General features: G+C 30.6%; 1 non-coding gene and 1 pseudogene across 1 annotated transcript; both read right to left on the bottom strand.

Annotated features, from left to right (window-relative positions):
• LOC133204269 (uncharacterized) overlaps positions 1-10,935 on the bottom strand; it is a 42,567-nt pseudogene extending 31,632 nt beyond the window's left edge.
• Positions 10,936-13,540: 2,605 nt separating this feature from the next.
• Trnat-cgu (transfer RNA threonine (anticodon CGU)) lies at positions 13,541-13,614 on the bottom strand. Its single transcript has one exon. It is a non-coding gene; the product is annotated as a tRNA-Thr (tRNA).
• Positions 13,615-13,853: the final 239 nt, after the last annotated feature.

Raw genomic sequence — 13,853 nt, 5'->3', positions numbered from 1 at the left:
ATTGTTTCAAATTTTGTAAAGCAAAATAATATAAGATTCTTTGCCACTGGCTTACAATTATTACACTATTCAATATTTTACAACTCTTGAAAATTTATACTACCGTTTCTTGATCTGTTCGCAGAAACTGAATCTACCCCTAAATAACCTTTCTTAGGTACTTCTGAAAACAAAAGTTTGTATAAAGTCTTTTAATACAGAATCTTCATTTAAAGACAGCTTTGAAAATACTAGTAAATATCAACAATGTCAAAATCTTAAGTATACAAGAAAATGTTTTTTTAGGAAAATAAATTTGTTATCATAGTTTCTTTTTTTGTATTTGAAAAAAAAAAGTTTTACTGATTTATTTACAAATCGATTTCGATACAAGGTAAACAAACACAAAAAATGAAACTTAATAAATACTGTCTGATGTATACACATGTACCTGTACAGCCCTGAACATGATGACAATACTGTTCCTCGCATTCACATTCCCTCTGACAACTCTCTCCAAAGCCTGGATATCGACAGGGTAAATGACAATAGTCACCAAAAAATCCAGTCTCACAATCTGAAAAAATACCGGAAGTCTATAGTTGTATAATGAGTATGATTGAAATAGCAAAGTTTTTGTCCCCAACAGGAATGAAATATTATCTTTCCGAGGGAGGCCATGCAACTGCTTTCTCTCAAATACCAAATCTAAAACCTGTTTAATTTATAGAGAATATTTATTAAACCAGATAATTTAGATCTTTCTAAGGACTAAACAGACATTGAAAAAAAAAAAAAAAAAAAAAAAAAAAAAAAAAAAAAATATATATATATATATATATATATATATATATATATATATATATATATATATATATATATATATATATATATATATATATATATATATATATATATATATATATATATATATATATATATATATATATATATATATAGATAGATAGATAGATAGATAGATAGATAGATAAATTATACGTTATCTTATAACCAATTGACTAACATTAAATAGTAACTTAAAATAGAGCAATATCACATATATTTTAATAACGAAATTCTACTCCATGACTGTTAGGATCATTATGGACCCATGACATAGCCCATGCTTACCTAACATCAGCGCACTGCAGGCTTAGTATTAGTAAACATCGCGTATGGTTTTAAGAGATTTAAATTTAAGTTATGATTAATCCGGCTTATCTCGGTTCACCATGGCTATGTACGGACAAAGACGAACATACCCTTTTGGAGTATAATAATTCAGAATATAAAACGGGTAGAGTAAATGCCTCACTTGGTATATCTTAAGTTTTACTTAAACTCCAGTATTAAATGCAAACAATGATGCAAACATTGTCTTCACTAGCGACCAGAATTGTTTTACTAAAGCTGTAATGATCCTCAAAAAGAGGAAGGGGGAGAATCTTACTCTAAAGTTTCTGAAGCAGAGCTAGATTTTGATGACAATGTTGATTTCAAAAGATTAATAGGAAGGTTATCATCTACTCCGAATGTATGTCAGCAGAAAAAAAGAGAAAGTAGATTAATAAGATAACATTTTAAATGACATCAATACATCAATTGATGAAGATGATATCATAGGGGATGAGGCATGGGCAACATAGGCTAGCATTGCCAGCAAAACGTTTACTCAAGAGTATGATCTGAGTACGATTTTAATTTTAAACCGAGGCACGTTACTGACAGATCAGCTGATTTTACAGGGATTTCAGCGACAGCCTCGGTGAAAGTCAGCATTTCGTAAATTCTGTGGTCGTTATAATGACCGTGTAAACAGGTATAACCATTCATTGGGTCATAGTTTTGGTGACAACAGTTGATCTGGCGGTCCGGTGTGCAGACTGTTTTCGAAGGCCGTAGGCCGCAGCAACAGTTTGCACCCCGAGCCGACAGATCAACTGTTGTCTGATACCCCTATCAACAACTGCTATACCCGCATATTAAAAACTTTAAATCATTTTAGTATACAACATTAACTCTTGAATTTCCTATTCTTAGAATTGTACTATCACAACAAAGAAAATACCGTTTGTGGTTTTAAACTCTGCATCATTTATTATGGCAACCTCGTGTGATTAAGCAATTCAATATGGTATGGATAGAGTACAATTATTTTTGCAAACAAAAGAACACAGGTCATTTAATATTCACCCAGAATGCTAAATGCATTTTTCGGAATATTTTAGCGTTTTTGCTGCGTTTACGTTTTAAGATGGCCTTAATTCTTTTCCTATGCGGCTGCTATGCGTACATCGTCAATTTGATTTTACACCAATAAACGATATAATTGATTACCTGTTTTAGTGCCATTTGATGACAGTGTGTTCTTAAAAATCAATTAAACAGTTCCAGTCAAATAGTTGCCAGGTAGTCAAAATGATGGAATATTTTCCATATAAAATTACATAGGACTATTATATAGGTTTATAGCAATTGATGTTAGTGTACTCATTTATTCCTATTTTTGAAAAAAAAAGGTTTAATATTCTCAATTATTTTCTCAGTAAATATATCTTAATTTTAATGTAATAAACAAATTCTAAATTACTATGTTAAGTTTTCAGATATTGTATTAATGTGCATTGCAAAATTGTATTTATATTTACAAAATCTATACAAAAAGAAATTATTTTAATCACTGAGTTGTCGTATAAAATACTTACCGGTACATATATTGAGGACTTCATTCCACTCAATACAACAATCTGTTCGACCTCTATGAGATGGATACAGAAAGGAATAACTATTTTCTGCACAAATAGGAATTATTCTGTGTGTGTGTGTGTGTGTGTGTGTGTGTGTGTGTGTGTGTGTGAGAGAGAGAGAGAGAGAGAGAGAGAGAGAGAGAAAGAGGGAGAGATACCTTATGCTTTGCTGATTACAGACAGCTAAATGAATTATCAATAAAACTGAACAGAAACAACGGTACAAAATAAACTCCATCCTTTATTTACACAAGATAGGTTTAAATCTAACTTCAACATCAATTGAAATGGTTAACATAGTAGAATTAAGTTATAATAATTTGATTGTTTTTGTTCACTTATCAGAACATTCAATAAGATGATTTGACCTAGAGTATATTCCATATTGCAAATCATATAAATATTTCCCTTCTAATGAAGATCTGATTAATCTATATATCCTGAAATACTTTTAGCACTGTCATTATTGTGTGGGAATGTATGAATAGAAACTACAGGATAAGGAGATCATATTTGGCATTGGCATATTGACACTTATTTAACATTTAAAAAAATGATCATGTGCACATTTTAAGTGTATATTTTCTGTTTTCTATCATAATAAGCAATTTTATCTGAAAAATATCCAAAGCGAAACGAAGAAATCTTACAAAACAATGTGTAGTAAAACACAGTGAAGGAACACAATATGACCTACTGTGTCTGCATTGATAACAAAAATCCTAAAACCCTAAACTGAATAATGTATTGATTTCAAAATCGATTTCCACCAAAGAACCATAGGGAAGTTATACTTCATAAAGATGTTTTTTTGCAATTACATCACTTCAATTTTCATATTTGAACATTTTGATACTTAATGTTTGCAGATTCTCTCTCACTTTTAAGACAGAAAATGCAAGAAGTGTGTTAACATTGCCTTATATCTTTCCACTTAGAGAAGAAGTAATACTTTTTCACAACAGAAAAAAAGGTATTCTGCCCACAGTCTTCCATCATTCATTTCTCTAATTATTGCTAATGATTGTTTGTTGTTTTAAGAAAAATGCAGTGTTTACATACAAATTCAACTTCAATCAAAACTCAGCATAATGAAGTTTACTCTAAGATCTTTTTTCTGCTAAAACTGCGTTTTACTTTGCCTATGAAAAACTGTCAAGATATATTAAGAATTGCGTCAATACTTTACTTTGAAAATTAGATGAATAAAATGAAATAACGTTTCTTGGCCGCTTAAATCTCTGTATATTTTCGGCTTCTTCCTTGGACAGCTAAATTAGGGAGATGAGGATTCAATTTTATTCCATCAACAGTTGAAGCCCTTTTTTAAAGTTGAGAAAAATAAAAAAAAGATAGGCCAGTGTCAAAATATTTTTTCTGAAAGAAAAAATAAAACCAGAAGTGAGGAAATATATACGAGTAGATTCAGTTTTGTTCAAATGAAAAAGGTATAGATAACAAAATATCTACAAATACTAAACCTCTGTGAACAGGGCATAAATCACGGGTCTCCAAAATTCCAGACGTTTGATCAGATGCCTAGGAGGAGTAAGCTGTTGTCAGGTCATACCTGCCAAGAGCACTTTGTATTGATCAGGTAGAGTGAATATTTCTTAGTCAAATTTTAAGTATTAAATAAAAATCAAAACAATAGTTACGTATATATCAGTCAAAATACGACTCATTGATTAATGACATTTGTCATTATAACGAGTATAAAATTTACGAAATGCTGACTTTAAACGACGTTGTTGAAATCCCAGTAATATCTACTTATTTGTCAGTAACCAGCCTCGGTTTAAAAATTGATCATACTCAGTGCAAGCTCTTGAGTATCGAAGAAGTTGGAAGACATGAATACCATTTGGAGATGATAGTGGAATAATAGATATGGAATGTGGAACAAATTCAGGGTGTAAAGATGTCACAATGGAGTTCAAGGAAATTTATAGGTAATTAACATCTTTTAAAATATTCTGAATAGAGGAAGCTGGATTTGAGTTTATAGAAAACATGGCCCCTCGTAGGAATTATGGGTTCATGGGACTCAAAGGAAGTGCAAATTTTATTCTTTATAGCTAAAGAGCCACCGATTTTCAAATTAATAAGGCAAATTATATATCCTCATGTATAGAGAACTCATTACGGTTTACATAGAAATGAAGGGAATAATATGCTCTACGTATGAACAATTTCTTAAACGAGATAAATTATTGACAGTCAAGTTGATGAAACAAGAATATCAACAGTCTCGTTTACAGTCATCATTTCGTAAGTTCTATGGTCGATACACTGACCTTGGCAGCAAATATAGTCTAGCATTAAGTCATATGCTGATCGACTTTTTTCATAATAAATGTTAGGCCATTAATTACACATCAAATTTTTAAATCAAAATTCATTTTTCCGAGATACTTAGCTATAATGTATCTGTAGTCACAAAACTGTAAAACTGTAACCAATCAGTAGGATTCAATTGTCTCTAACAGGATTTTGGGGGAAATTTTTAAAAACATTTTTATTTTGATAGCTATAGACTGACAACCAACTTTTATTTGTATGTGTGAAATATCCGAGAGACTTGCACCTTATTCTTTCCCGTATTTCTCAGTGCGGACGCTCTCTCTCTCTCTCTCTCTCTCTCTCTCTCTCTCTCTCTCTCTCTGAAGAATATATCCTTACTTCCAATATTTTTCGTCGCAGAATAATGTTATCTTGATAAATTGACAAAAAATCGTCTGATTAATGATTTAAAATACATTTGCATTTTTGTATTTTTACAATCTCTGCGTTGATTCAGACAAAGCATAATAGGTATTGTTTGATATATTTTTCCAAAGACTTGTTTTGTATCCTTTACCTTTTTTCAGAAATGGGTGCATCCCTCTTTTTAAAGTTCTAAATGTAGTTTTTGGAAGGTTTGTTAATCGTTATATTTTCCTTCCTGACCGTAAGCTTTTTTTTTTACATTCATGCAGGTTTATCTTAAATGAAGAAAGAATGGAGGTATACCACCATTAAATTCTTTAAAAGGAAGTCACTCACAGTTTGAACCATTTCATTTATCTAAGAATTGATGAAATCTTTGAAATATGAGAAAAATAAACCACGAAATTTCAATTTTAGACTTGATTGTATTTGGTAAGATTTTATTGATATACATGCTCCACTTAAATATGTTCCAATGATAGGGAAATATTTAAATGACTGTAAATACTTAATAATAATAACAATAATATAATGATAATAATAATATCGATTTAAACTATAGAAATAAATACAGAAAAAAAAAGATTTATATCTATCAAGAATCCATAGTTGCTGCATAGTTCTGTATTCTTTAGGTTACAGTGTACAACAAACCAGATGCAGTCTTGTTTTGTAGAAAAATGAAAGATAGATATAAAATATAAACTGGAAGATTGCTATAATACAGAGGACAATGGTGCTGTACAACATTGCGTCTCTTCTTCCTGGATGTTTTGTATTACTGCAAAGTCTACTTGAATCTGCAAAAAGATAATTATATAAAGTTAGAAAAAACGTAAAGAAAATTTCTTCAGATTAAAGGATATGTTGAATCGAAAATACAGACTTTTAATTACTGTACATTTCTGAACAGCTTATTTCCTTGCAAAGATTATGAGAAAAATGGATTATCAAAAACAATTATCGAAATTATTCATTTTAACTTGTGTGGATGGCAATTTCCAAATAAATTACCATTCATTCTTCAAAGGAGCTGCACTATTTCAAGTGATATTAACTGGACAAATGTGGTATGATTACATCAAATAGTACAAAGATGAGGTTATAAAAATGTAATTGAGATTCAGTTTGATTAAATACGTTAATTAACTTGATGAAATAAAAAAAAAATTACAAATAATAACAATTAAACTTGTTACTCATTAAAAGTACACACAATGCATTCAGGATTTTTTTCTCATTCCCTAAATGATATTATTTGTTGTTAAAAAAAGATTTCCAGTTGTTTGAAACATTGGAATTTATTTGATTACTAGTAATTTACGGGTTTATTTTTAACAAAACTTGTATTTGCAGGTATGTATATTTGTTATGGATTTAAGATATTTATGATAAAAGTGGCAAAGTGCCTATAATAATGATTAAACGTGATTACTTTTGTTGATCTCAAAGCCCATATTATGTGCTATACAGACAATTTGCTGACGGTTCAAAGTACGGTGTTTCTCGATATTTCAAAAATACAAATTATTGTGAATGCAACAATTTCAAAGTGTATTCTTTCTTCATCCTACATATCAGGCAAAATGAAAGAGAGTTCAATCTTTCTAACCATCACGGAGGTAATTTATTCTTTAATTAATTAGGAAATTATGAAAATACGCACTAATAGAAATAAATTGGAATATTTCTCCCCTAAAATTGATTTAATTGTTAAACTATTTAGAAATGCAAGTAATTACATGCATTTATTTTTGAAATGTTTTTTTTTTCTTTAATGTAGCAAAAGGAGAAGCAGCAAATTCATGCAAAAAGTAAGTTATCAAGGAAGACAGACAACTTTAAGCAAGTATGTAAAGGAAGGGAAGAGGTACAGGGCATCAGGTAAAAGACAATAATTAATTACCAATGCTCTTATCATACTTATTGCTAAAAGTTATTCACAAAATCAGTTGTTGACAATGCGGAACTTTTAAAACAATACTTATGTTATGTGATTATTCACATAAATGTGTATAAGTGACTCTCAGAGTTATATTTGATTTAAATGTGTTAATCAAAAATGTTATTCCAAAATTTAATTACTTTAGTAATGTATTTGTACCTGAATAATTCAATGTTCTTGAATCATTAATTGTAATTAATTTGAGCAAAAAAGAAGAGCATTTGAAATTAAATTGATTATTTTAAATGTCATTGACCCTCTTACTAAAAAATAATTGATTTTTTTTTTATTTTCATTGCCTACTTAGCTTGTATAGGCTGAATTTTGAAATGGGTCTCGTAAGAGTACTAGAGATTTTGCATTTATTATTTATTTCTCTGTCACATGGTTTCATTTTTTTTTTATGCTCTTTTTTTTTCTTTTTCCAAAAACCGTTCCTTATTCATAGGCAAGTATAATACTCGGTTTAAAACCTTGAAACTACAATACACTATAAAAAAAGTGTAATACAAACCGAAAATGTGTTAAAAATAGTTCGATTAAAATTTGATAAGTATCATTGTTTAGGACAGATGCATAATTTGCCAACTTAATTTGATCTTTCATTCCCTCTTGACACATTTCTAAAATATTCTAGAAATATTCATGTTTACCTAAACATCCTTTTACATGATCACAATATCCAGGTCTTCTGCATTTACATTTTAACTGACACTCGATGCCGTAATTTGGATACCGACAAGGTAATTTGCATCTTTCACCAAAATACCCAGGTGGACATACTAGAGAGAATGAGGAGGATGCACTTTCACACCCAGACATACTTTCAAATATACCAGATATGATCAATCAAGATTAAGAAATGTACGTTTCTTAAATTTGCAATGTGGATTTAAGAGTAACCTTTATAAAATACGGGGATTGTAAATTCAGGAAGAGACATGTTTGAAATATTTGGAACCTCATCAGGTGAAACCGTTATAGAGCCATCTGAAAAAAAAATATTATAAGGAGGAAATAAGTGAAAATAAGTAAATAAAATTTAGAACTACACAGTGAAGGATCTTGAATATTATATCATGAAAAACATACCTTCACATCCTGTTTTGGAGCTACAGTTCTCTTTCTCACAGTTACACCGCATCTGACAACCTTTCCCGTAGTTAGGATAGCGGCAAGGTCGCCGACAGTTCTCACCAAAATATCCAGTATTGCATTCTTTAAAAAATAATTATTAGTGACATATGATTTCTTTTTCTTTGTTTGATTTACAAAGTTACGTACAGAAGAAATCTTAAAGATCATAACATAAGTGTCGGAAGATGCTCTTGACAATAATAAAATTTGTTAAAAGGAAATTGTCCTCACTGATTTTAATTAACAATAATAAGTCAAACAATTTTTCTTTATGAGATGTTTTAATCCCTGTATCATTTAACAATTCTAGTTTCTAAAACTATTTAGAAATAAAGAATTCTAACATTTTAGTTAAAACGTCTCGATTTCAAAAAAAAAAAAAAAAAAATCCAATTTAGGATTTTATATTTTAGTTGTAAAATCTAAATCTTCAATTTTCAAAAAAAAATACAAGAGAGAGAGAGAGAGAGAGAGAGAGAGAGAGAGAGAGAGAGAATAAGGACCAATGTACATGTTTATTCTGCTAAGTTTTCCCTTCTCAGCTAGCAATATTCAGGAGATTCAGGCGAACTTCACTTCACAATTGGACAGTCGTATTTACACCGATTTTTTTTTAATCACACAATGGATACTTAACATGAAAATCATTGAACATGATGCGAGATCCCCCGTGCATGGAAAGTTATATTCAGTTTCTATGTATTTCAGGCGACTCAAGTCTTCTTCCTTTTACAATATTTGTATCAGGTCTAAAGGTATAAGAAATCCCGGATCCACCCAAGCCCTTATGATTTCGACTTTTGTCGATGTCAATCCGATTGCACAGTTTTACCTTCATAACCAGGCCTGTTGATCCATTTGACCATGGTAGGTTCGCCGTCGTACGCCGAAATCGCCTGTATGAAATCACTGGCGAATAATTCGTGGCTTTGAAATATGACGGGAAGATCGACAGAATGAGTTGTTGAAACTTTTAAACAAATCGGTATTTTCTTGATCATTTGCATCCATGAAAGAAATGTTTGTTCAAACCTTTCAATCCTATTATTTGGTATTGAAAAAAAAAGAAATCTTTATCACGTCCATAGATTTGTTTTACAATGAATTAGGAATTATGCAATTTTTTCCGCTAAGATGCATTGCAAAAAGTGATAGGTAAACATTAATTGATCATAATTGAAATTAATTAATTTTTTCCGCCGTCTTGCTTGATTTGCCGAAATGAGGCTTACGCAGACCTCAAAGAAATGAAATTTACCCCTGGTGACAATATTCCATTGCCACCGGTTTTGGAAAAACATCAATTACTTGAGTTTACTGACACTATGTCAAATACAATTTTTAATCTTTGAAAATTCTTTGTATATAAAAATCTTAAATAGATAATACCGTCTGTACTCCATTATTTGAGTTCTCATATCTTTTCTGGCTGTTTTAAATTGTGTTTTTTCCCCTTCTATTTTGTACTCATGTATATGTCTCTCATTTATGTTACTGCATCGTATACGTATTTAATTTTCTTTTCATAATTGAACTACAAAGATTTTTTTATATACTGTATACTTTGTGTACCACTGATTGTTGGTGCTAGAGTAATAATTGAACGTCAACTTAGAGTGCCGGTACGGGTAAATATAAATTTTGGGCCATATATGAAATTTAGATGATGAACTCAGGAAAAAAGGAAGATAGGATATTTTTGTTGCTGAGACACTTGTCATATTACTATAGCTTCGAACGAATTGACCAGCTCTACTTCCACCTTCTTGATCAAAGTCTAGAGAATGTTTCAAAACAAGTTTTTAAGGCTGTTAGAATTTTAGAACTTGAATTGATAGCTGTTACGAAATCAAATGGGGTTTAAAAATATATTTTGAATATTTGGTAAAAAAATTCTAAAACCTCAAAAAGTGTTTTCATTATTTCAAATTTGAGTGTACGAATCAAAGTTCTAAATGTTTAAAATCAAAAACAATTTTTTTTTAGAGTGGAACTTTAGATATTTGAGGTAAATTTTGAAATGCCTTAAAAGAATATATTCAAAGCAAGATAGAAGAGATACAATAGTATTATTCTAGGTGCCTAAATTAAAAATTATATTGCTTATAAAGGGAATACGGTTCTTACCTGCACATTTGTTCTGTGAAGAATCCCACTCTTTGCACACCTCATCACGGATTGAAAATGGAAGGCTACTAATTGTAAGGAAAATATTTCTTGTATGTATTATTTACGCATTGCAATACATAGAGTGAAAAAGAGAGAGAAAGATCGAGATCGAGAAAGAGAGAGAAAGAGAGAGAGGGAGAGAGAGAATGAAATTAAATACCTTGTTACTCTCTCCTCTGCCAAGCAAATTATAAACACACATGGTGAGCACACCAGAGCACAAAATAAAACTTCACAACCTCCAGCCATTTACATTTGATTTAACAATATTAATAAATTTATAATTTATGTATTGAGATCTTATTGAACACATTAATAAATCAAGTATGCTGCGCAGTACAAATTATTTAATAAGGGAATGTCATTTATTCCCTGTCAGATGGTATTTCCTGATACACGTTCTTTGTTGCATTTTTTGAACTGATAAGTGCACAAGCTTATGATATTTTAGTCTTTGCTAGATGTATAAAAAATTGCATAAACTATAAAGGCTTCTTCACAAACCCCGTTTGAAAACCAATAACAAGATTTATACACACATGTAACAAAAAAAAAAAAAAAAAAAAAGAATGATGTAGTTGCGTATTTCTTACGATACTCAATCAAATTTGGAAACTTTATCCCTTGTAAAATCAAAGAAATTGTTACTTTGAAATTCAAATCACTTTTTTTCCCTTTGGATTGATTTTTAATTGCATTCTTTCTTGATAAGGGGAAAAATTATTTTACATTTAAAAAAATTTTAGGTATACTAAAGAAAGGTGCTTAACTTAGAGTTATGCCATTTGCCTTACCTTCTATTTTTATATGTGTGCATACCCAATATTCAGGGAGATGCAACTGATTTGTTGAGGTGAGAACTCCTGTTTATCATCAAATGGGAATCCTGCATTCCATGCATTTGGTCTTTGTCATTTAGATTGTTTCTTTCAGGACGAAATGAACAGACATTAAATAACTTCAGATTAATTAATAAATCAAATGTAAGGTAGACCATGTTTTATTTGATGCCACATGATGAAGACAATAAACATTCTAAGAGCCGCCCTAAAGTTATGAACTGATTGTAAAAAAAATAATTAATAAACAATTCTCTTTATCATTCTTTGTAGAGTTTAGAATGATTCAGACGAAGAACACATATAAATAATTTTTTTTTACATCTGTTGGGTGAAAATCTCCTAAAACAATCCCAATCAAGTCTAATCAGACTGGTTTTGTCCTTGATAAAAGCAAACATCCTATATGAATGAAAACTCTGACATAGTGCAACACTTTTCAAAAGTTATATTTCAACCTACTAGTACGCAATTTCCCTTTATGATTTGGGATGAATCGTTAAAATCCGTCAATGCAAGTAAAGGTATATTTTATACATTCTCTGTGAATTCAAGGGTAACCATTAGAAAATACATGAATGTAAATACAGACAATAGAAAATAGAAATCTTTTCAAAAACGTGGATTCTCCTGTAAAATTGTTGGAGACCATCATAGCTAGGTTAAGGACGTCCATGAAAGATACGTTTTAAAATATTTAGGTAAAATAAATACAATTTTAATATTTTATTTAATAGCATTAGTTGAATGTGAAATATGGTGTTTGCACTTGTATATATCGGGTCTCTGTGAGTTCGGCCAAAGCAACATCGTTTACATCAGCTGTTTGTCACGTGACATGTTTAAAAGTAGAACATATATGTACTACTACAAAAATAGTTAAAGTTCAACGATATACGGGTATCTTTCCGCTATAAAATTTATTCTATTTTGTTTTAGACAAATTCTTTATCATGAAAAGTGCTGGAAGCAACTTCCCCGTGCTCGGGAATTGTGTAAAATTTAGCCGTCTGTCTATAAACTCTAGAAATAGATGTAATACGCACTGGAAAATGTTACATTACGGAATAAATAAACAATGCACAACCGGATCCCAACACTTTTTAGAAGAGTAAGAATAATAAATAAACGTGTTTAAAAATAGTGAAGCGCATATATCTGAACTTTTGATGTTTTCGAGGGGCAGGACCCCTCATTCTAGCACGTTACTGTGCAAATGTGCTCCATACTACGCAAGCATATTAGTGCCAATTGGACTTTTTTTTATTTTTCATTTTCCACACTTTAATCTGTAAATTTTACACTTTAATCTGTAAAATTTACACTTTAATCTGTAAATTTTACAGATTAAAGTGTAAATTTTACACTTTAATCTTTAAAATGTACACTTTAATCAGTAAAATTTACATTTTAAAGTGTAAAATTTAAACTTTAAAGTGTAAAATTTACACTTTAATCTGTAAAATTTACACTTTAAAGTATTAAATATACACTTTAATCTGTATAATTTACTTGTTTATCTGTTTAATTCACGTAATCAATTTGGCAACCTCATACATCTTACGTAACACGCTATGAAGCCAACAGACCATGACTCCTGCATGATAAAATTTAATTTCGATTTCTTATTAACAATAAATGTGTAAAATAATTACTTATCAGATATTATATGTATGGATATAAAACAAATAATAAGCGATCTGGTAAAACTGATATAAACGAGATTTTCATAGAATATTTGATTGATTGATTGATTGTATGTTGTTTTACGTCCCATTCGAGAATTTTTCACTCATATAGAGACGTCACCATTTACCGGTGAAGGGCTTCAAATTTTGACCTTTACTCGGCACTTAGGGCCATTGAGCAGTGAGGGATCTTTATCGCGCCAACGTCTGCCGTGACACGGGGCCTCGGTTTTTAAGGTCTCATCCGAAGGACCCGCAACTTTCACTTCAAAGTGCCGAGCGCATGGCGAAGGAACAGTTGCTACCTATTTTTTATCGACTTAGGTCTGTCGCGGCCGAGATTCGAACTCACGACCTCCCGATCACGGATCGAGCGCTCTACCGACTGAGCTACCGTGAACGGTAGAATATTTGAAAGAATAATGAATTCCGTGGAAGTGAAGAGCAAATCAAACACACATATCTTCTCATCGATCAATGAATATGATATTGATATCATTATAGCAAATCATTTGATGCGCTCAGCAGTTCAATTATTGATAGCATTAATTGAATTACATTCTACATGTATTTTGGGCAACAAAGTATCCCTAACCTAAGTTGAATCATTCGACTTCACACGGCTATAGTTTAAAAATTA

This window comes from Saccostrea echinata, unplaced genomic scaffold (genome assembly GCF_033153115.1).
Source record: "Saccostrea echinata isolate AGI-Se365-2 ecotype Australia unplaced genomic scaffold, CSIRO_AGI_Sech_v1 ptg000052l, whole genome shotgun sequence".
NCBI lineage: Eukaryota > Metazoa > Mollusca > Bivalvia > Ostreida > Ostreidae > Saccostrea > Saccostrea echinata.
The sequence above is the reverse complement of the archived record's forward strand: the minus strand, read 5'-3'. Positions and strand labels throughout refer to the sequence as shown.